Raw genomic sequence first — 22,439 nt, 5'->3', positions numbered from 1 at the left:
GAGGTCTGGGATGGTAATTCCCCCAGAAATTCTTCTTGTTGAGGACAGTTTTCACTATCCTGGGTTTTTTGTTATTTCAAATGAATTTGCAAATTGCTCTTTCTAACTCTATGAAGAATTGAGTTGGAATTTTGATGGGGATAGCATTGAATCTGTAGATGGCTTTTGGCAAGATGGCCATTTTTACTTTATTAATCCTGCCAACCCATGAGCATGGGAGGTCTTTCCATCTTCTGAGATCTTCTTCAATTTTTCTTCAAAGACTTGCAGTTCTTGTCATTCAGATCTTTTACTTGCTTGGTTAGAGTCACACCAAGGTATTTTATATTATTTGTGACTATTGTGAAGGGTGTCCTTTCCCTAATTTCTTTCTCAGCCTGTTTAGCCTTTGAGTAGAGGAAGGCTACTGATTTGTTTGAGTTAATTTTATACCCCGACACTTTGCTGAAGTTGTTTATCAGGTTTAGGAGTTCGTTGGTGGAATTTTTGGGGTCACTTAAGTATACTATCATATCACCTGCAAATAATTATATTTTGACTTCTTCCTTTCCAATTTGACCCCTTTGGTTGCTTTTTGTTGTCTAATTGCTCTGGATAGGACTTCAAGTACTATATTGAATAGATAGGGAGAGAGTGAGCAGCCTTGTCTAATCCCTGATTTTAGTGGGATTACTTCAAGTTTCTCTATTTATTTTTTAGGTTGGCTACTGGCTTGCTGTATATTCTTCTCAGCACCTCATGGTACCTTCTCCAAAATTGACCATATAATCTGTCAGAAAACAGGTCTCAAAAAGATGGAAATAACCCCATGCAGCCTACCAGATCACCACAGACTAAGGCTGGTCTTCAGTAACAGCAAAAACAACAGAAAACACGCATGCACATGGAAGCTGAACTATGCTCTACTCAATGATAACCTGGTCAAGGAAGAAAGAAAGAAAGAAATTAAAGACGTTTTAGAATTTAATGACTTGAGGCACAACATACCCAAACTTATGGGACACATGAAAGCAGTGCTAAGAGGAAAACCCTTGGCTCTGTGCCTCCAAAGTGAAACTGGAGAGACCCTACACTAACAGCTTGACAGCACACCTAAAAACTCTCTAACAAAAAGAAGTAAATATACCCAAGAGGAGTAGACAGCAGGAAATAATCAAGCTCAGAGCTGAAATCAACCAAGTTGAAACAAAAAGATCTATATAACGAATCAACAAAATCAAGAAAGAGCGGGTTCTTTGAGAAAATCAACAATACAGATAAACTCTTAGCCAGACTAACCAGAAGGCACAGAGAGAGTATCCAAATTATCAAAATCAGAAATGAAAAGAGAGACATAACAGCAGAAACCGAGGAAATTTTAAAAATTATCAGATCCTACTACAAAAGCCTATACTGAACAAAACTGGAAAATCTGGATGAAATGGAAAATTTTCTACAGATATCAGGTACCAAAGCTAAACCAAGATCAGATAAACCACTTCAATAGTCCCATAACCCCTAAAGAAATAGAAGCAGTCATTAAAAGTCTCCCAACCCTCATCCCCACCCCAAAAAGCTCAGACCAAATGGTTTTAGTGAAGGATTCTATCAGACCTTCAAAAAAAGACCTAATACCAATACTCTTCAAACTATTCTCCAAAATAAAAACTGAAGGAATACTACCCAATTTGTTCTTTGAAGCCACAGTTATGCTTATACCTAAATCACACAAAGACCCAACAAAGAAAGAGAAGTTCAGACCAATTTCCTTTATGAATATTGATGAAAAATACTCAATAAAATTCTTGCAAACTGAATCTAAGAACACACCAAACAATCATTCATCATGGTCAAGCAGGGTTCATCCCAGGGATGCAGAGATGGCTCAATATATGGAAATCCATCAAAGTAATCCACTATATAAACAAACTCAAAGGAAAAAACCCACATGATCATTTCATTAGATGCTGAGGAACCATTTGACAAAACTCAACACCCCTTCATGATAAGTCTTGGAAAAATCCAGAATTCAAGCCTGCCCATACCTAAACATAGTGAAATATAAATATTTAATTGCCATTATTGTTATTCTCAGTGGTACTTACATGTAATAATGAGCTGGGAGCAGGCATGCAGATGTGGCAATCATGGGCAACCTTTTACCTTGTAGAGGAGCAGATTTGTTTGGGGCAAGGGATTTCTTTTCCATATTTTTTTCACTCCTCACAATTGGCATTTCTGTAATGGAAGCCAGTGCATTTATACCCTGCTCCACTCCCTCATGCCTCCCTGAAACCTTTCTTCCCTACAAGACCCTCCTGCTTTTGTGTCTTCTCCTTACATGTGACCCACACTGTTCAGATTTTTGACCAGGGGGTGAGTGGGGATAAGGATAGATTCTCTGTGGGTGCATTACCAGTGAAAATGTCACCTTGCTTCCTAATATGCTTTAACAGACAATAAGGAGGAGGAGCGTCATTGGCCCCTCCCTTGTCCTGATAAAATGTTGATGGGATTTCTCTGTGATTTCCAGAGAGATGTGAGTGGGTGTTCTTATGCCACCACCCATGCCATTTCAACTTGCTGTGTCTTTGTTTTCTTCAATCTGTAAAATTTATATCTGAATTTATTTCTGGAAATGTGGTATGTACGCACAATGAAATTTTATTCAGTCATCAAAAGGAACGAAATTATGACACTTTTAGGGAGATGAACACAACTGGAGATCATTGTGTTCAAATAAATAGATTGGATTGAGAAAGGCACCCGTGACACTTCATCTCATTCGCACAACCTATATTTTCACACACACACCATACATACCACATACTAAACATATTACATATGCATATCACACCATACACACATTACACGCTACACATACTACACATACATACTACACCACACACACAAACACACCACACACACACACACAGACACACACACAAACACACCACACACACACACAAAAACAACACACAGACACACACACACACACACACACACACACACACACACACACCAATCACATGAAAGAAAGGCAGAGTGCCTTTGAACAGAAAGCAAGATATCTAAATGGAAGGGGAACAGGAATGGCTAATGTGGAGAAATGTGCTTTGTACATAAGTCATGAGAGCAGAAAGGATACTGTTTGGGCAGAGAACAGGAAGAAGCAGGGGATGGGAAAGGAGAATGGGAAAAGAACTAGGGCATGAATATTATTAACCAAGCGCAATTTTATAAATTATGAAACTGCCATGTTATTTACTTCGGGGGTAACCCTTTGCATGTGGGGGGGAGAGAGAAAAGGGGACTGTGAACAAGGAGACACAGTTTAAGGACACCTACAACTTTTCCTGAACCATGTACATTTTACTTTTCTCTTCAAAATTTGTCTTTCTAAGGAATCAAGTCTCTCAGAAAATAATTGCTGTTCGGGATGAAAATACAGGTTTCTCACACATGGATAATGCTGACATTATAGTTATCAATTGTTCCATACATGAATCAGAAAGGTAAAGTGATTCCGTTTCTTAGAATTAATAACATGTCTCCAGGAGCATCTAGAGTGGGGCTAGAGTGATGGCTAAGTGGTTAGAGCACTGTCCCCTCCTCCAGAGGACCTGGGTTTGATTCCAAGCACTCCCACTCACAAGGCAGCTCATAACTGTCTCTAGTTCAGGAGTGTATGATGCCCTCTTCTGGTCGATGCAGGTACTGCACACATGTGGTACACAGGCAGTACACCTCTACACATAGAGTAATGAAAAATACAAACTTTAACTGCTTTGCAAGTTTGAGTCATTCTGCTATTGGCCATGTATGGTCCCATGTACATACACTTACATATGCTTCATAATTCCTGGTTATATGCATTCATCTATTAGATCAAACCTGGTGACTGTATACTTGAATGAAGTGTACGAAGATGTCATATACCTAATCTGTGACATCATGTCTTCTAAAAGCCATTTAGGCTTTTCAACTGAACATTTGTGAGGGATGTCTGATTGGGGCAATATTGTGTGGCAATGGTATAGACGTGGTAAAGACCACAGTATGCTTCCACACCAGCATCCCAAAGGTGCTAACAGATAAAATCCATCAGCAGAAATATGCACCTTCAGTGACAAGAAAAGTTAAATTCTGTTCCAAACCGATGAGGGTACCAGAGAGGTATCAAAACAATGGGGATGATTAGATAAGGTTATGGTTTGGTTTCCAACACGGGGAACCCCGGAGAGACAAAATTGTTGACTTGCCTCATTTTCCTCGTTACATTTGTGCAAAGCAAAGATCATGATTTAAATGGGCAATGTTGAGAGGTGCTGAGAACAAAAAATGGAACCCTTAGCCCTAAACATATAATCATTTATTAGATTAAACCAAGTGACTGAAAGCTTTAATGAAATAATTACGGAGGTCAATGGCCGGATGCTTCTGTTTTGCCAAGGAAACAGGAAGCCCTCTCTAGGGTAATATCACAATTTCTAAACACACAGCTGACGTGATTTTCATGGGCAGTCTCTTTGAGCCAGTCACAAATGCTGGACGCATGTATAAGATAACAGGACCTAAAACCAAAGCATACTATTACTAATGTGTATTTTCGAGCGAATGGCCAAGAACATTGAAAATGACTACAGTTAACATGCTCCAAGGCGATCACAGAGGCTGGGGGAAAAGACGGAAGGGAGACTTTCTCGTGAGCTGTTTGGAGTACGCACCAAGAATCAAACAGGAATCTCAGAACTGGGGGAAAAATCTGAAACCAGGGCAGATGAGCACAAGAGATCAGGACTTCTGTCACCTCAATGGCAGCTCACTAAATGCTTTGAATAATAAAATGCTCAACAGGAGAAGACTGGATATATTGTGGGACAATTATCCAGTGGTATGAGCAACACTGTGCAGCAATGGTAATGCTGTCCAAACACCGCAGCAGAAGCATCACAGACATGCTGACAGAAGTTAGTGTTCAACAGGAACACAGGGCAAACAATCCCTGCCTGCAAAGTTCAGTGGTAGCCAAAACGAACTTAAAGCATGCAAGTTGAGAGGTTTGTCATTCTATCTTGGAGGTGCCTGAGAGAGACACTCCCCAGTGCATGGAGCTGCTGTAGGCCGTGCTCGGCTCCAGGGTTCCGGTTTGCAGCAACCGTTACCACCCATGTTGGGGTGGGCTTTGGTGAGTAACACCAGTATAGCTCATGGGTTCACCACGTCAGACTCCATAGTATCTGTATTGTGATGGATCAGCTCCCTGTCTGAGTGACTAGATGATCGATGATCATCCGTGGCTTCAGAGGAACAGTGCTACACAACAGGGTGATTATTAGGAGTTGCAACTTTGCTGGGTTAAACAAGGCCTGTAACTTAGGGACAACATGGTTCTGCCTGGGGAAGAGTGAGCAGGGGGACCTCAAAACCATGACTGACTGGGCTTTCAGGATACAGGGACTGCATGCCAAAATGGTATATACCCTCATAAGATGACACGAAAGAGAAATAGTCTAGGAGTGCTTATAAAAGGGCTGTGACTGGAAGAGATCTTCCTCTCTGGAAGCCAGTCAGAACAGACTAGATGGAATGGCTGCATTCCAAAGGCAAGGAAGTAATAATGCAGTCCCCAAGGAGGCGGCACACTACCAAGAAACAAAACGCTAGCAACTACCCTAGAGAAACAGAAAGAGGTCTGAGGAAACGGTTCCATGCAGGAGAATGCTTACTGTGTCCATATGAGAATCTGAGGCTTGCTGACCTCCAGCCTAGCTCCAGGTCAGACATAACCCTGTCTCAAGGGAGAAAGGAGAATGGTCAAGAAAAGCACCTGAAGTCCTCCTCTGGCCTCTCATGCAGTCACCAGACCACCCCTCTGAAAAATTTTTCATAAGGCCAGGTACACACAAGACCTTCATAGGTTCAAACCAGACCAGGTCTCCTCGCTGAAAGAAGGAAGTAGACATAGGCATCTAACCAAGGATCCGCCTGTAACCGATACCCACTGACAGAGGTAAAGTCACATGGTTTTCTCCAAGAGAGCGTTAACTCTATGCCACTTTTATAAAACCTTTTGCAAAAGCCTACTTTAACTTCATACACTAGAAACTAGGCAATATAGCAACCAGAGACATGGAACGTGTCAGAAAGTCTGTGTGACAATGCACATTTCTGGCTATATGTCCAAAGGAGATGAAATTCGCATTCCAAAGAGACAACTGCCTGGACACATCGTAACAGTACATCCCAGTTAAAAGGCAGCATCAGCTTCGCCAATCAAGGAACGGATAAGCTGGATGGGGCATATAAACACGAGAAGGAGAAGTACATTCCAGCATTTGCAGCAAAGTCCATAGCTTTGGAGGAAACCATGAAAAGAGGAGGCAGAAAGTCACTCAAGGTCAGGAGGCAGGTAAGGAATAGAGTAGGTGAAGAGAGGTTCTCAACAGATCATGGCACACCATGTGCATGTTGGGAGGAACCCCATGAGGGCCATCAATTCCTATGTCAACTAACAGGGTCCAACCAAAGTATTTTAAGTTACAAGGTGAGACATCAAAAGTACAAAATGGGGGCTGAAGGGAGACGGAATAGCACAGAATTTATTTTCTTGTGTGATCAGAGTTGTGACTGCTCAAAATAAGTTACAAGTCTGGGTGTTTTGTGTGAGACTCACAGCAACAGCCTAGGGAACTGTGTAGTTGGTAAGAGGGGGTGGGAAATCAAATCAGGCCATGGAACTGGAAGAGAAGATGATGAGAGGGGGTAAGGAATGACAGACCATGGGAAAAATTAACTGAAATGGCCCCACTAAGTGAGGACCTGCTGATCATTACTTTAAATGTCTATACTGGGGACCCTCAGCACTTCTTGCTCACCTGTTGTTCTTGTGTGGGGCTGAAGCATCCAAGGCTTTCCCCATCTTCTTAGACATGTCTATTGGTGCTGTCTCTGTCCAGCTCACGTTTACGTGGCTATGTGGCTTTATGGTATAGCCTCAGACATTCCAAGGACAATCTCATAGCAAATTCCCTGTATGAAGCAACTGAACTCAGAGAAATTTAAATGTATTTACAAAGTGATGTCCATCTTTAGAATCTGATGAAACTCACAGTACTTTTTTTTTATAGTCTTTGGGTAGTGGCTTAATACCTGGAAGCTCTGGTTGGTTGGCATTGTTGTTCATATGGAGAGAAGAGGTTATTCTTAAAGAAATGATAATAGCAAACACATGCTGGTTTTTCGTTTATATAATAACCCAAATAACATATTTTCCTTTTCGTCAGTGAATGGCAAGTTTGGTATCAATTGTCATGATGTTACTAGGGTTACTTCTCTCTATTGTTTTGTCTTGCTCCATTCAATATTAAATGTTCTTGTACAGAAAACACCTTATAAGTAGAACGCAAATTTTATGAGTAGGTTGGGTAGTGACAAATATGTAGCTTCATAGAAAGGGACAGGCTTATGTGTATTCCTAGTGTTTGCCAAGTTCAATGTTTTTTTTATGAAAAATATTTTTTTATATTTCTTTTTTTTTCTTACTAACTTGAGTATTTCTTATTTACATTTCGATTGTTATTCCCTCTCCTGGTTTCCGGGCCAACATCCCCCTAACCCCTCTCCCTCCCCTTCTATGTGGATGTTCCCCTCTCCATCCTCCCCCCATTACAGCCCTCCCCCCAACAATCACGTTCACTGGGGGTTCAGTCTTGGCAGGACCCAGGGCTTCCCCTTCCACTGGTGCTCTTACTAGGCTATTCATTGCTACCTATGAGGTTGGAGCCCAGGCTCAGTCTATGTATAGTCTTTGGGTAGTGGCTTAGTCCCTGGAAGCTCTGTTTGCTTGGCATTGTTGTTCATATGGGGTCTCGAGCCCCTTCAAGCTCTTCCAGTTCTTTCTCTGATTCCTTCAACGGCGGTCCTGTTCTCAGTTCAGTAGTTTGCTGCTGGCATTCGCCTATGTATTTGCTGTATTCTGGCTGTGTCTCTCAGAAGAGATCTACATCTGGTTCCTGTCGGCCTGCACTTCTTTGCTTCATCCATCTTGTCTAATTGGGTGGCTGTATATGTATGGGCCACATGTGGGGCAGGCTCTGAATGGGTGTTCCTTCTGTGTCTGTTTTAATTTTTGCCTTCCTATTCCCTGCCAAGGGTATTCTTGTTCCCCTTTTAAAGAAGGAGTGAAGCATCCGCATTTTGATTATCTGTTTTGAGTTTCATGTGTACTGTGCATCTAGGGTAATTCAAGCATTTGGGCTAATAGCCACTTATCAATGAGTACATACCATGTGTGTTTCTCTGTGATTGGTTTACCTCACTCAGGATGATATTTTCCAGTTCCCTCCATTTGCCTACGGAAACTCACAGTACTTTAAAGGTCACATGGAGTTTGAAGGTAAAAGGATGACTAAAGTTATTCCAATTGATGGTAACCGAAAAGGAGTGGAGTCTGAGGCAAAAGGAGACTTTAGGTCAAAGGCTGCTACAAGTTGTAAAGAGAGCCACTACAAGTCATTGAGAGGACACAGCTAAAACAGGTAGAGTAGTGCATGTTGATAATCCCAGGACCTGGGAAACTGAGGTGGGAGCTACACTATCAGTTCAAGGTCAGCTTGGGCTACATGGAAGCAAGAATGGACAGCAATGCAATAGTAACACTCCACTGTGCTACAATGTATAATCTAGACAGAAAACCAGGGAAACAGCAGAGTTTAACAGGAACAGACAGAAATACCAGATATGCATAAAGCATTATATCTAACTCCACAGAGTCTTCACTGTTCTAAAGCACTCAGAACATTCACCAGGACACAAGCACACACACATGCACACATGTACACATGCACACACTTACAATCACAGGCACACACACATACAAACACACATGCACACACATGCACACAAGTGTGCACAAGCACACATGTGCACAAACACACATTCACCCCTGTACATTCATGTGAAGTAAAGCACACACATACACAAACGTGCACACACTCATATACAAACACAGGATATGTGCATGACAGGCTGTCAAATAAGTCTTAATAACATAAGAAGATGGAAATCCATCAAGTCATTGCTCCAGTAACAACATCAGCAATAAGAGAACAACTGCAGAGTTCATATAAGACAAGTAACACACTCCAGAAACTCAATGGGTTAAAGAAGAAATTGCAAAAATATATCTTCATATAAACAGATGTGGAAAGCATAATACCCAAACCTCTGGGATACAAGCAAAGCAGGCAAGGAAGACAACAGACAGCAATAAATATCTTCATTCACACACACACACACACACACACACACACACACACACACACACGAAACTTACTATTACTATACAACACAGAGCTTAAAAAGAGAACCAAGCCCAATTTTGTAGTAAGAAGGAAATAATAAAGATTAAATCGAAAATAAATGAAAGACACTAGGAAAACAGAAAAAAATAAAGCTAAGAGTTAATGTATTCAAATAATAGGCAAAATGAAAAGCATCGATCAAATTAACTTTGCCAACACAAACCACAGTAAATCACAATTAAAAGAAGAAATATGTTTTACACTACAGAAATACAAAGTTCACAGCAGACTGCAAACTATTTACTGAACAAGAGACAAAGCTCATGTAAATGGCTGACTTTACAGAATTACACAACCTATGAACAGTAACCATGAACAGAGAAACCACAGGATAGAATCAACCGGTTATCAAATCTTAACTTCTGTGGGACTGAGGCAGAAGACTTGCTAAGAGATTGAGGCCAGGATGTCCTAGAGACGGATATCAACAGAACTGAGCTAATTTGTAGAAAATCACAGACAAAATTGACAAATCTTCAGTCAGATTTGAACATGGGGGTGGGGAACCTCCCAACAAAGAAAGATCCAGAATCAAATAGATCCAAGGATGGAATTCCACAAGACAAAAACAAAACAAGCAAACCAACAAAAGAACTAAAAGAATTAAAGTCACACTCCTGAAAAGCATTCAAAATACTAAAGCAGAGGCTCTTTACAGGACGATTATCCTGATACCAAAGCCAGGCCAGATTACCAAAGAAGAAAATCACAGCCCAACCCCCTTGATGGACATGACTGCAAACGGTCAGCACAGTACAGGCAAACTGAGCCTAAAGCACATTTAAAGGATCCTACGCCCTGGTCACGTGGGATTTACCACGGGGATGCACAACCTTCAGTCTTCGAATGTCAATACATTCACCTCACAACTTTAATCAGATGAAGTTGTATAAATCATATACTCAAGTGAACGTGGGTGAACACACATAAAATGACACCATTCCCAGGGCTGGGGGAGTATCCCAAGTTCAAGGCCAGCCTGGGCTACAAAAAGAGCCCCGGGATTAGAACAAAACCATGAGAAGTGTTTAATAAATATAGAAATCTAATTTCAATAATTGGTACACTTCCATTGTAAGAATAAAATTGTTAACAAATTATATACAGAAGGGATAGAGTTCAACAGAAGAGCACACAAACATCACCTCAGTGCTGAACAGCTGAGGTCTTTTTGGAATTAGACAAAGATCTCACTCTACCAAACAGCTACTTTCACTCCCTGTGTCACTGGAAGTCCCAACCAGAGTAATCCATCAAGATAGAGAAAGAAATGCTATCTGTATTGGGGGAGGGGAGTGAAATTCTCTCCCATTGCACGCACGTGGTGTGACTGTATGTATAGAAACCCCTCAAGATGCCACCAAAACACTTTCACAACCAATGAGCAAATTTAGGGAAGTCCACACAGAAAACTTGTAGTGGAAGGAGAGCTCAGACAAGTCGGCATGGGAACAAAAAGAGGGCTTGTGGGTTGGGGAAGTGCTGGGTGTTTTCATCTGGGTCTGGTTTCCCAGGTGGCTCTACTTACCAGACAGGTGAAGTTTCTCTCTCGGACAAGTACCCAGACTTAAAAAACTCATACACTTAACAAGACCATGCTCCTAGAATACAGCCTGTCCCTTCTGAGTTCCCACAGCATCAAGAACACCCTAAGAACAAGCTGGCTTACACCCTCCAACTCTGAATACTCAACCCAGAGGAAGCAGCATGCTCTTGTGTGTAAAGCAAAGTCATACTCATAGCTATAAGTTGCTGCAGGCTTGTGTTTCACGCTGCTTCTTGGCTGTTCTCCAGGAGCAGGGATGCCAGGGATGCCAGGGATGCAACCTTGAACTGTCTTCCAACAGGGTCTGCAAATGCACTGATGATACCCACGTGATGAGTTACCCACGTGAATGCAGATGCCCAAGGAGGCCAGAAGAGGGCATCAAGTCCCTGGAACCAGAAGTGCAAGCCAGCCTTTGTGAGCTGCCATGTGGGTGCTGGGAAGCAAACCCAAGTCGCTCCCAAGATCAGTAAATACTCTTAATCACTGAACATCTCTCCAGCCTTTCTCCACCTTTTCTCATACTTGGTATCTCAATCAATGGCATCTCAAGTGTTCTATAAAGACCGTTTGTTGCACCTAGCTCTAAGCCTCTGGCTAATTCCCATGCTGTGGTTTCTGTCTGCTTTCCCTAGGCAGAAGCAAGGAAACACCGTACCAGACTCCCCTGAAAATTGAACATAAGCAACATGTCCCAGCGAAAGGGAGGGACCTCAGCTTAGCTACTGTGATTTTCTTCACTGTCTTTTCCATATGCTGAGAATACAGAAGAAGAAGAAGAAGAAGAAGAAGAAGAAGAAGAAGAAGAAGAAGAAGAAGAAGAAGAAGAAGAAGAAGAAGAAGAAGAAGAAGAAGAAGAAGAAGAAGAAGAAGAAGAAAATGATCCGTCATCTCCAAGCTGGAGAAAAATTAAAACTGATATTTCTGGGAGAACTTTAAAGTCTCAGAAATATTTTTCCCAGCTCCAATTTCCCTTAAATCTTAATGTATATATTCCTATATATCTACAGTTAGCTATCACACAGAATTAATACAAATTCACATTTTGCATATATTCCTATATATCTACAGTTAGCTATCACACAGAATTAATACAAATTCACGTTTCAAACTCCAAACATCTCCTGTGGCCTTGTAAAGTAAGATAAATGAACAAACTCAGCGTTCAGTAAATTGAACCAAACACTTGTAAATTATAACTCACCACAAGTCAGTACAGGACTGAAGCCTTCGAAGGACACATTCTGTCTCACAAGCTTTGCACACACTGTGTGTCTTTCAAACACACACTTGAACAATCTGAAGACAAATATGCTGGCCTATGCTCCCCCACCTCACTCTGCATTATCAACCCAAACCACAGTGTGTGGTGGGTGCCAGCGACAGCTCTGGAAGGAAAGACTGTGGTTAAAGGTAAAGAGTGCACTTGCATTCACTACTGATCACGTACGCCCTCTCCTCCACACCTTCAGGGAGCATTCTGACTACCGATTTTTCATATGTGTGAGGAGGCAAGGGTGCTACAGACCACTTAGACAGGCAGACGTGATGAGATAAAAGACGTGAAGACCTCAGTGATGTCTCCAAAGTAAAGTCTGTCAAGAATGCAGCAAAGACACGGTTCTTGAGAGACTTTTAATAACTTAACTATTTACAATGTGATAACCATAGGGTAAGGCAAGAATATTTGTGGGTTGTGAACTGTTTTGCTTCATTTGTCTCTTTTTAAAAAGAAAAGAAAAGAAAAATGAAACCCAAAACCCTGGGAAACAATAACCTCCCAGTTTGTCTATCAAACAATTTAGAACACAAACACAAGGTGACTCGTAACAGTTATTATCAATAAAAACAGCCTACAAACCAAAAGCAACTACCCACAAATAAAAGGCAAGAAAGAGAGTTACCCTCAAAAGGTATCATGTGCTTTCATTCAACATGTTCATCCTAAATTTTATCAAGTTTATATGTCAATTATCTGAAATATTAAAAAAATACATGAGCTGACCAGATTTATGACTGTGTAAAAATACATCTGTGGGTAGAGTGTAAGCACCTAGGTGTCAGTCCTAAGACCCACATAAATGCCAAGATCAGTATCGAATGGGTAATCCTTGGACTCTGAAAGCAAGATGGGAAATGGAGGAGAATCCCCCAGAAGTCCCTGGGCCAACTTGCCTAGACGTCACAGCAGTGAGCAAGATAGTCTGACCCTAATGAGGTGAGAGGTGATAGTGTATACCAGTGAAGACAGACCCTCAAGGCTACCCTCGGACCTCTGTACACATGCACTGCTGCATGTCTGCACCAACACACACAGACACACACACATGCACACACACACGCACACTCACACACACACATACACACACATGCTCTCACACACACACACATACACACACACATGCTCTCTCTCTCTCTTTCACACACACACACACACACACACACACATGCTCACACCCATTTAAAAAAGAGACAACCAGGTTTGAGACTTCCAGGGCTCCAGTCATAAAATAACTCATAAACATCCTCTTATTTTACCTCCCCACCATGCTGTTCACACCACTCTCTTTGTCCCTTCAAGTAAAAGCTCTATGAGTAAGCCAGAGTTCCTGTGCCCATATACTCTTAAATCCCAGAGAGTTCTGTAATGTTTCCTGTGGCGACACATAGCCAGTAAGCCAGCCTGTTGCAGGCCAACAATTGTAGTGCAGGGAGCAAGCAGAGAAAACTGTTCCTGCTTACAGGAAACCACGCCCAGACCTCAGAGAAGAAATGGCACCTGGCAGGTGCCTGAGAAGCAGTAAGACTTGCTTCAGGACCAGAGCTTGGCTTTGCTGTATTCTCCTTAAATACGGACATGTTTTTCCCTGACTTCTCACATTCCTGGGCACATGTGGGATTTTGCTCTAATGATCCAAGGCTCTGGGATCAGCTTTGCTCCCATGTCAAACCTTCTACTGACCTGTTGAAATTTACAATAAATAAATAAGATAAAAAATAAAACCATGCAATTAGGAAGTAGTGCCTGCCTCTAAGAGAAACTGCAAGGGCTGACTGAAGTCTCCCACTAGCGTGTGTTTTCTTAGTGCATGCTTTCTTTGTTGCTTTTTCTCACCAAACCTGGGGACAGTGCTGAAATCCCTAAACCTTTCTGGGAGGGAACGTCAAGAGAGAACACTGAGAAATATGTGAAATATAAATTTCTAATCAGTGGGATAAATAGAATCTTCTTCCCCTCGGCTGTTCATTTCATTTGAGCACCCTTTGTGAAACCAGCTTCCTCCACAACCTCCGACCAATGCTCTCATTCCGGGTACCAGGGATGTGAGAGGAAGACAAACTGATGTCGCACTTAATGGGAATACAGGAGTTCTCCACATGCTGATTGCCTGATTTCAAATTGCCCTATCAAAACGCCACATACACATACGCAATCGTGAAGATTTCTTTAGACTTCTGGGTCCCAATTACAAACAATCAGGACTTTGGCAGGAAAAAAGAATCTTCAGAGGAAGAGTCGAGACACGGGCATGAAGGACAGAGGAGGGGAGTGTTTTCTGGTCATTTTACAGATAAATCAGTGCCTAAACACAGCAGTAGGTTATGCAAAATGTACGAATCGTAATGCAGTCATCAAAGCGGAATTATGCAAGCATCCATCCATTAAAAGCATCTTCAAGCTGACTCCATTTAGGCCTCAAAGTTCAGAACACAATCTCGTTATCACAGTGTTGGCTTACCTTCCCGTGGGAAGACACAAACTAGAGCCACTAAAAAGTTTCCTCAACCAAGCCAAGGTTAGATGAAGATAGTCTTCGTGAGAGACTTCATGAAGGGTGTGTGTGTGTGTGTGTGTGTGTGTGTGTGTGCGCGCGCGCGCGCACAAGCGTGTGCGTGTAGGTGTGTGCCCCCTCCAGAGCTCACCTGCCTCCCACTGGTGTATGCTCCCTTCAGGTCTCATTTGCCGTCCCTCTTAAGAAAACAACCTCCCTGTCAAATATGCAGCTTTCAGCAAGGGCTAAATGCTCTGCCAGAATCTCACTGGATTTGTAACATCAATGGGCTGCACTTCCTTAGAGACACTTGTAAGGCCTTTGCCATGTCTTCTTTATCTGTTCTAAACCTACACTAACATACATGTCTAGGTGTCTCCTAAGTAAACTTGTGTTGGGTGGAAACATTGTTCTTAAAACAGGGATTGGACTCTTTCTGACCTCCTTCGTTTGTAGCAAAAGAAAACCGAAGCTCCAGGAGCTGAGCCAAGACCTTGCAGCAGCGAGCTGGGCAGTGACTCCTCCTTCTCACCACAAACCTTGTAAAACGTCTCCCTCGGCAGGGTTCAAAATGATGTTACCACCTTCGAATCAGATTCCTCACAATCGTACACAGTTTTAGAACAGAATCAAATGGAAGAGACAGACACCAAGAAAAAAGAGAAATTCTCATGCTTTTGTGGGTCCAGTTGATATCGTTTCACCAGCTCTCCAGCCTCTGCTTCCACTGCTCTTCAGACTAAATCCATGACCTTCCAGGATCTGACCCCGTCTAGCCTCGGAAAGCTCACGACCTGGGTGTTTATCACGTCCTCATGCAGCACACCTGACTCTTCAAGTGCATCAGCTGCTCTTCTTGGTCACAGAGGACAGCCCCTTGTCACTGAGGAGAGGGAGGTGGGGAAGGATACACTGTAGCTCCAGGGACTCCCCTGGCAGCAGTATGAGAAGCAGAAGGTGGGAAACAGGCCCCAGGAATTCCAACTTTTTGTTTGTAACTTTTTCTGTGCTCCAATTGATACTAACTTTCCAGTCATGAAGGTCTGGCAAAGACCAGCGTCTGGGCTTCCCACACTTACTGATTAAAATGTAACATTTCCATTTTGTGCCAGTTAGCTTGTACATCCTAGGATTTAGCCAGTCAGGGACGATGTACTTGAGTCATTTTAAAATAAAAGAATTATTTCAGACACATTAGAATAGGTCTGTAATTCTGAGTCTAAGTCTTAGGATAGCCACAGACACAGACAGACAGACAGACAGACAGACAGACACTCTCTCTCTCTCTCTCTCTCTCTCTCTCTCTCACTTTCCTTAAGCAGTCTAAACAAGTTTGTTCTGGGGATTTTTTAACAGAAATCTTATGATGAATCAATTTTAACCCTTAAAAAAACGCTATAGATCTAGAGGGAACGAGCCCAACATGGCTGAAGCACTGACAGATGAGGTAGCTCTAATAAATAAGTAAGACCATGTCAGTACATCATGGATTTATGTCACACAGAGCCATCTCTGTGTCTGCCCCATGCACGGCTAACAGAAGATGCATAAAGGATGTGTGAGTGAGGAATTCAAGCTCTTTGTTTTCCCCTCTCTTGAGAGTGGGTTGTTTATTCATAATTAACATGTGACAATATTAACAAGTTGACAAGTAGAAGGTAATTCAGTCATATATGTGTATGAGACATATGGATATATTAATAACGTACATTACTCTGCACCAATGTACTGATAGCCATATATTAATAATTTATACTAATATGTATTCATATACATATGTTAATATTGCATACATTGATATAATGTATGTTAATACTATATACAATATTATAATGCATATTAGTAATGAACATTATTGATAGAGAGCAAGAACAATGACAAGAGTGTCCAAACAGGCAAGCACATCAGTTGCTCTGCATTCTAAGTCTTCCATTGTCCGAGGCTCTTACACAGCAAACAACCAAAATCCTTACAAAATTAACTAGCTCAGAAAAAGGCTTTCTCAGGTTAATGCCTTTATAAACAAACTGTGAAGGGAGATAGGAGTGAGGCAAGTGAGGGGAAGGGTGCTGGACTAGCAGGTGGCAGTGAAGATGTCATACCCTACGACATGTTCCTGAGTAGATACACGGCCAGTTTAATGTGCTTATACGTTGTGCTGTGGTTATACATTAGATAGACACGATTTCGAGAGTGGGGCTGCGTAAGAACAGGGGGACAGGCCAGATGGTGGTGGTGATGCTCACAGGGATACTTACAGAACAACAGCAGCAGCAGCGACACTTGTTGATCTTTTATCTATGACCCACCCACAAAGCAAGCAGGACACTGAGGTCAGTCTGCTGTTGAGAGCAATGTCCCAGACTACTGCACTCTGAAGTACCAGAGCTAAGACTCAACAGGTTCTCTCACAGGAAGAACATCTCCCCAGCATACTCAGCATGAGCCGTCTACCAGACTCTTCCAACACCCTGCTCCATGGGGAATTGCTCCTTCTCCCTGCTGTCTCCTAATCTGGCAGCCACTGTCCTTCGTGCACATAGGAAGTTGCTCTGTGTGCACATGACCAAAGAGCTGTCACTACCGAAGGGGTAGTACAGGCTTTAGACTCGAGCTGGCCAAATTAGATTCCTATGTACAGAAGTATGGCAGCACAGAGGAATCCTCTTAGTGCTTGGGCTAGGCATCGTGGGAAGCATGGATTGTAAGCATGTGGAAATGCAGCAAACCCCATGCAATGAGGAACCATAATGGCAGACAACTGTAAAGAGACTCGCAGGCACAGTCCCAGCTGTGCGCAATCCTGGGTTCAGTCCTGAGAGTGGGTGGGTTCAGTACTGACCAAGGATTTCCTCGGAGTGTTCTGGTTTGTGTTACCTTTTACCTTTGGCTACCCCTGCTAGATCTCTGCTCTGAGTAAATGACTGATGCTGAAGATCTTCACATACAGAAAAGTGTCTGTGCCAAAGCAGGGATGAGTCAGGAGGAGCAGAAATCAGGGGCATGGAACAGTTATTGAAAAGGAGATTATGAGAGCTAATCTCAGTTGTCAATTTGACGGGATTTGGAATAATCTCAAAAACTCACCTCTGGTCGAGTCTGCAGAAGAATTTCTAAAAGGAGTAAGTAAAGAAAGAGCCCCCCGCCCCCAGAGGCTCCAAGAGGGAAGCAGCCCTGGTGTAGCCCAGATACCAGAGGGAAACACACTTCTGCTATTGCCTTCCCATCTCCAATTCTTCATGGTGGGGGCATCTACTCTGTGGCTCCCATCCTTCCCCAACATCAAACCCAGCTTCCTCAGTCTTCCAACATGGATAGAAGACCAGCAGCGATCAAGCAAGGTTCCAGACCTTCAAAGCCAGAGACTGCTCAGACCTCGAGCCTCATGGACTAAGCGGCTACTGGGTTCTGAGCAGGCAGATAACCATTGGACTTCCTTAGCCATATCCTTAACAGTAACTGGTTGAATAGTATTTTTTTTTTTTTACTATTTTCTACACATACCCTTAGAAATCAGTGGCAAAGAAGCATGGTAGAAAATATGGGGAAAACATCACAATTTTCATTACCAATTATTAAATCACAATTCCTCAGCAATATCAGGCTCTGAAGAAGAGGGAGGGGTAAGGGAGGGGAGGTGTTTTTTTTTTTTTCTGGAAAACCAGGAAAGTTATCACTCTGCTGCCCATGAACCCTGGGGGAACAGCCTACTCTAAAACACTTTTCCTGTGATTTCTGTGAAAATAAAGAAGTTGTTTTTGATGAAGTCTTACAGAGATAATGGCCTAGAACAAATGTCAGGGACAAAGTTAAATGTTAGACACAGACATTTTATCCTCAGTGCAAAAACAAGTAAGAGAAAAATCACCGAAAACCGATCAAGTCTCCATTTTCACAGCTGGTAAATTGTGGCCGTTAACAGCAAGTGGATTCCACACTCTGTTTAACCTTGGAAGCCTTTTCCTCCAACAAACTTGTGAATAGAAATCCATAGTTGAAACATCTACACAGAGACCCTGTCCACTCACCTCCTCTTACCCAACCCCTTGGGGATCTCAGATGCCTAGGTATGCTTCCAGAACCCATGTCGTCTCAGACCACTGCCATGATGCTCTAATATGAAGGTAGGCCATCAAGGGAAGGATGCTGAAGACTCTTTCACACAGCAAACTGAGAGCGTGGGATGAAGCAAGGACATGCCTGCAAAGCAGCCCTCAGAAACCCAGAGATAACAAGAGGACAGTGGCCAGCTTGCTAAATGCTTACTACACAGCGGCTTTATAACTCTTTATATGAATTATTTTAAATGAATCATCCTTCTCACTAGTCCAGAAAATAGGGACTATGCTAGCATATGGGGAAGAATAAACTGAAACTGAGAAAGACCATGAAGCAGTCTAATGTGACAACTTTTAGGCCAGTGGATCCCTAAGCAATGGGGCTTGGGGTCCAGGCAGTCTGTGACTTCTGCACCCCTCGACACACATGCTAGTGTGGATCCCAGAGCAGTTTTCACAGTTGTTAGGATGAGGCCACGCAGACTTGGAGATTTGCAGACCTTGCTCCAGGGAGTTTACATGGCCCCTCATTGTCACCATAGTCATCCATTTCTAATGTCTGAAGAAAGAAAGTGGGGGGAGGGGGAGGATGCCTTTGTGGCTTCATGTCAACACCTTACAAAAGACTGTCGATAACTTGTGCTCTGGCATATGCTGTCCCTGTACAACTGTACATTGAAGGGGTTCCTGGCTCTCCCTAATGCCCTTCATCATCCAAGCTTGTCTGAATTTAAACTACCTTGCAACCAGCACCAAACACTACTTACTGAATGCAGAAGCAGATCCCCCAAACAACCCTCTTCTATGAGGCCAGACATCAAAGAATTTGAAACATGATTTCATTTCAGAAAATACTGAGCTTACTATCTTAAATCACACAGTACACATCGTTATTTGTATCTTAACTATTAATGAAGTATACACTTGTGGAAATGGATACCACATTTCTTAAATATACCTTTGAGGACCTCAACAACTTTCAATGGCATAAGAGAGTCCACAGACAAAAGCCTTCAGAATGTCTGCTACTGATTTATTTTTATAAGAACAGGGGCCCATTACTCAAAAGTAACAAGTTCAGGATTGATTAGGCATATTTTCTTTTTACCTCATTCCCCATGAAGTTAAACCGACAAAAATTAGATTATCTTTTAAACTTATGCTTAACATAAACTTACACTATAGCAAAATAAAATACAGTATTTGTATAGCATCTTTTTTAAATCAAGTAGGATTAATTCTGATACTTCAAAGTTGTATCCAATCATATAATTTTTTGTCTCTAATACCCAGTAGCTTCATAACTCTAATCTTCAGAAATCAGTAGCTAAGTCTTTAAGAACTAGACAACAGGGGTTGATAACATATATTCCAAATGTGGTGACACAGAAGACACAGTGAACATCCTCAGAATTTAAAAAATAACAAGATACTACGATGAGAGTAGCTTTTGAAAAATATAATATAGCAAGAAAACATAACATAGTTTCCCAAATGTTTATTCTTGTGGCTTCTACCATGCATGTTTCTGACCTTCTACAACACAGGCATAAATACTTGAACCCAGGATCAATGTACTCACTGCTATCATCAGAAGCATCTGTTAGAAACCCAGATGATCGCATGATGATGTAAGGTTACATGTAACAAATGTAAGGTTACATGTAACAAATGCTACTTCCCACAGAGAAAGCACTTAAGGTTTTAAAATACATAAGCACAGGTATGTAAACACTCTGTTCTATACAAGCAAAGAAGCGAGAAAAGCTGACAAAGAAATGCGTATCCATCAGGAGTCTAAAGAGCTGCTGTTTCCCTTCATCCTCATGACTTAAAAATACTGAAAAAAAATCACACACATTAATCATAATGTACTAGATAAGCGTTTACACTAATTTGCACTGACTTTAAATTACTCTGCCTGCTTGCTTCTCTCAGGAGAAAGAGCAGGAGATTTCTATTCTCAACTTTTCATTTGAAATTAAACATTTTAATCATTTTTTTTTAAATTGCACAGATTTCTCTTACAATGATAAGGCAGTGACCACAGTGTGCTTTGAATTGTCTGATGCTAGATAAAGAAAGAAAGAAAAAAAAGACCCACAAAGCAAGAACACTACATAAAGTCAAAGAAATAATAAAACCCAGCCTATCCTCTCCCAGCATAAATTGGTTCATCTGCTCCTTTCTCCTCCTCAGGAAAAAAAAAATTAAGTCATCTCTTTAAAAAGCACTTGAAATGCTGTTATTTTTTGAGAAAGAGAATCTTCAAATCATCACCACTTCTCCCAGAACCACCAGATTCTGCCTTTAGCCCCCATGTAGTTGAAATTCCCTAAGCTGAATTGAGTCCAGTAAGTTTACTCACCTGAATTAAATCGAGAGGAGGTAAGTGTGTGTATTCAAACTTTGGAAAAGGCCACACAGCCTGGGTCAAGGTCACAGCAAGTAGGCTGCCTTTCTTTAGTCAAAGATGGGAAGAGTAACCATTGCCTACTTTGGTAACTCCAACTCCATGTGGGCTAGCTGACAGAACGCAACCTCTAACCTGTAATTCTGCAGTAAGTTAAAATCTACATATGAACAGGATTCCTTCACACGATAAATTAATGGAAGGACACTTGACCTGGTGTCACAGTCTCTGAGGGTGCAGACTGTCCCGGGGAAGACATGTTGGAACTGCTCAGATGTGGCTTCAGAATCATGTGACAGGGTCGATTTCTATTCCAGCAGACCAGAGAGCACAAAGAGAGATGGGTAGATTGGATAGGCTAGGCTTATCTCCACTGATTTACTTCCTCCAACTAGACGACATCCTCAGTTTTCAGAAAATCCCAAAATAACCACTAACCAGGAACAAAATGTTCAACAGGAGAGCTCGTCAGAGACAGTCCAGACTTAAAAACATTCATTTCCTAATATAATAATAAATGGGCATCCCTGTCCACATGAGGTCGGCACAGTCTTTATTAAACAGCCATTAAATACTATACTCCCTAATAAAGAATACTAGTAAATGTCATAATAGATAAAGACCATGGTATCATAAATGTCTACTTGAAGGTCATCGTCCCACATCTGAAAGTGTTCAGTGTGTCACTAAATAATGAAAACAAAAAGGTTAACATTTTTAAATGTTATCTTCAGAATAGCAATAATAAAAAGAAACACATAAAACAGAACCCAGGCAAATTTTTATAAATATAAACATATAGGTAGATATGTTTGTTATGCTAATTGATACTCATAAACCATATACACCTAGTTAACATCATAAAGTGAAACTATGACAACTTCACATGACTGTTTCATTTCATGCATTCTCTCAAAGACTATTCCTGGCAAGAGTCTAGCTGAACAGTTTGCCAGGACACTCGTATGACTCGAGGATCTGCCTTGTTTTAAAAGCCAGACACTCTAAAGGAACCTGGGAGTCTCCATTTATCCACAGATCTTTTATGCTAGGCACAGAAGTCATGCTCTGAACAAAGGATCTCTCATGGCAAAAGGAGAAAGAGCAGAACCTGTCAGAAAGCACTCGTCAAGCCCCAGTGAGGCAGAAAACACCTTCTCTTCCTCCTCCTCTTCCTCTTCTTCGTCCTCATCGCCCCTTCTCTTCTTTCTCCTCCTCCTCTCCTTTCTCCCTATTCCTTCTCCTCTTCTTCTTCCTCTTCTTTCTTCTCATCTCACTCTTTCTATTCCTCCTCTTCTTCCTTCT

At 41.8% G+C, this 22,439-nt stretch overlaps 1 protein-coding gene across 2 annotated transcripts in view; it reads right to left on the bottom strand.

Moving 5' to 3' along the window:
• The window catches only part of L3mbtl4 (L3MBTL histone methyl-lysine binding protein 4), a 452,873-nt gene that overhangs the window by 395,072 nt on the left and 35,362 nt on the right, over positions 1-22,439 (bottom strand). The gene's annotated exons all lie outside the window — the stretch shown is intronic.

The sequence above is a fragment of the Rattus norvegicus genome, chromosome 9 (assembly GCF_036323735.1).
Source record: "Rattus norvegicus strain BN/NHsdMcwi chromosome 9, GRCr8, whole genome shotgun sequence".
NCBI lineage: Eukaryota > Metazoa > Chordata > Mammalia > Rodentia > Muridae > Rattus > Rattus norvegicus.
The sequence above is the reverse complement of the archived record's forward strand: the minus strand, read 5'-3'. Positions and strand labels throughout refer to the sequence as shown.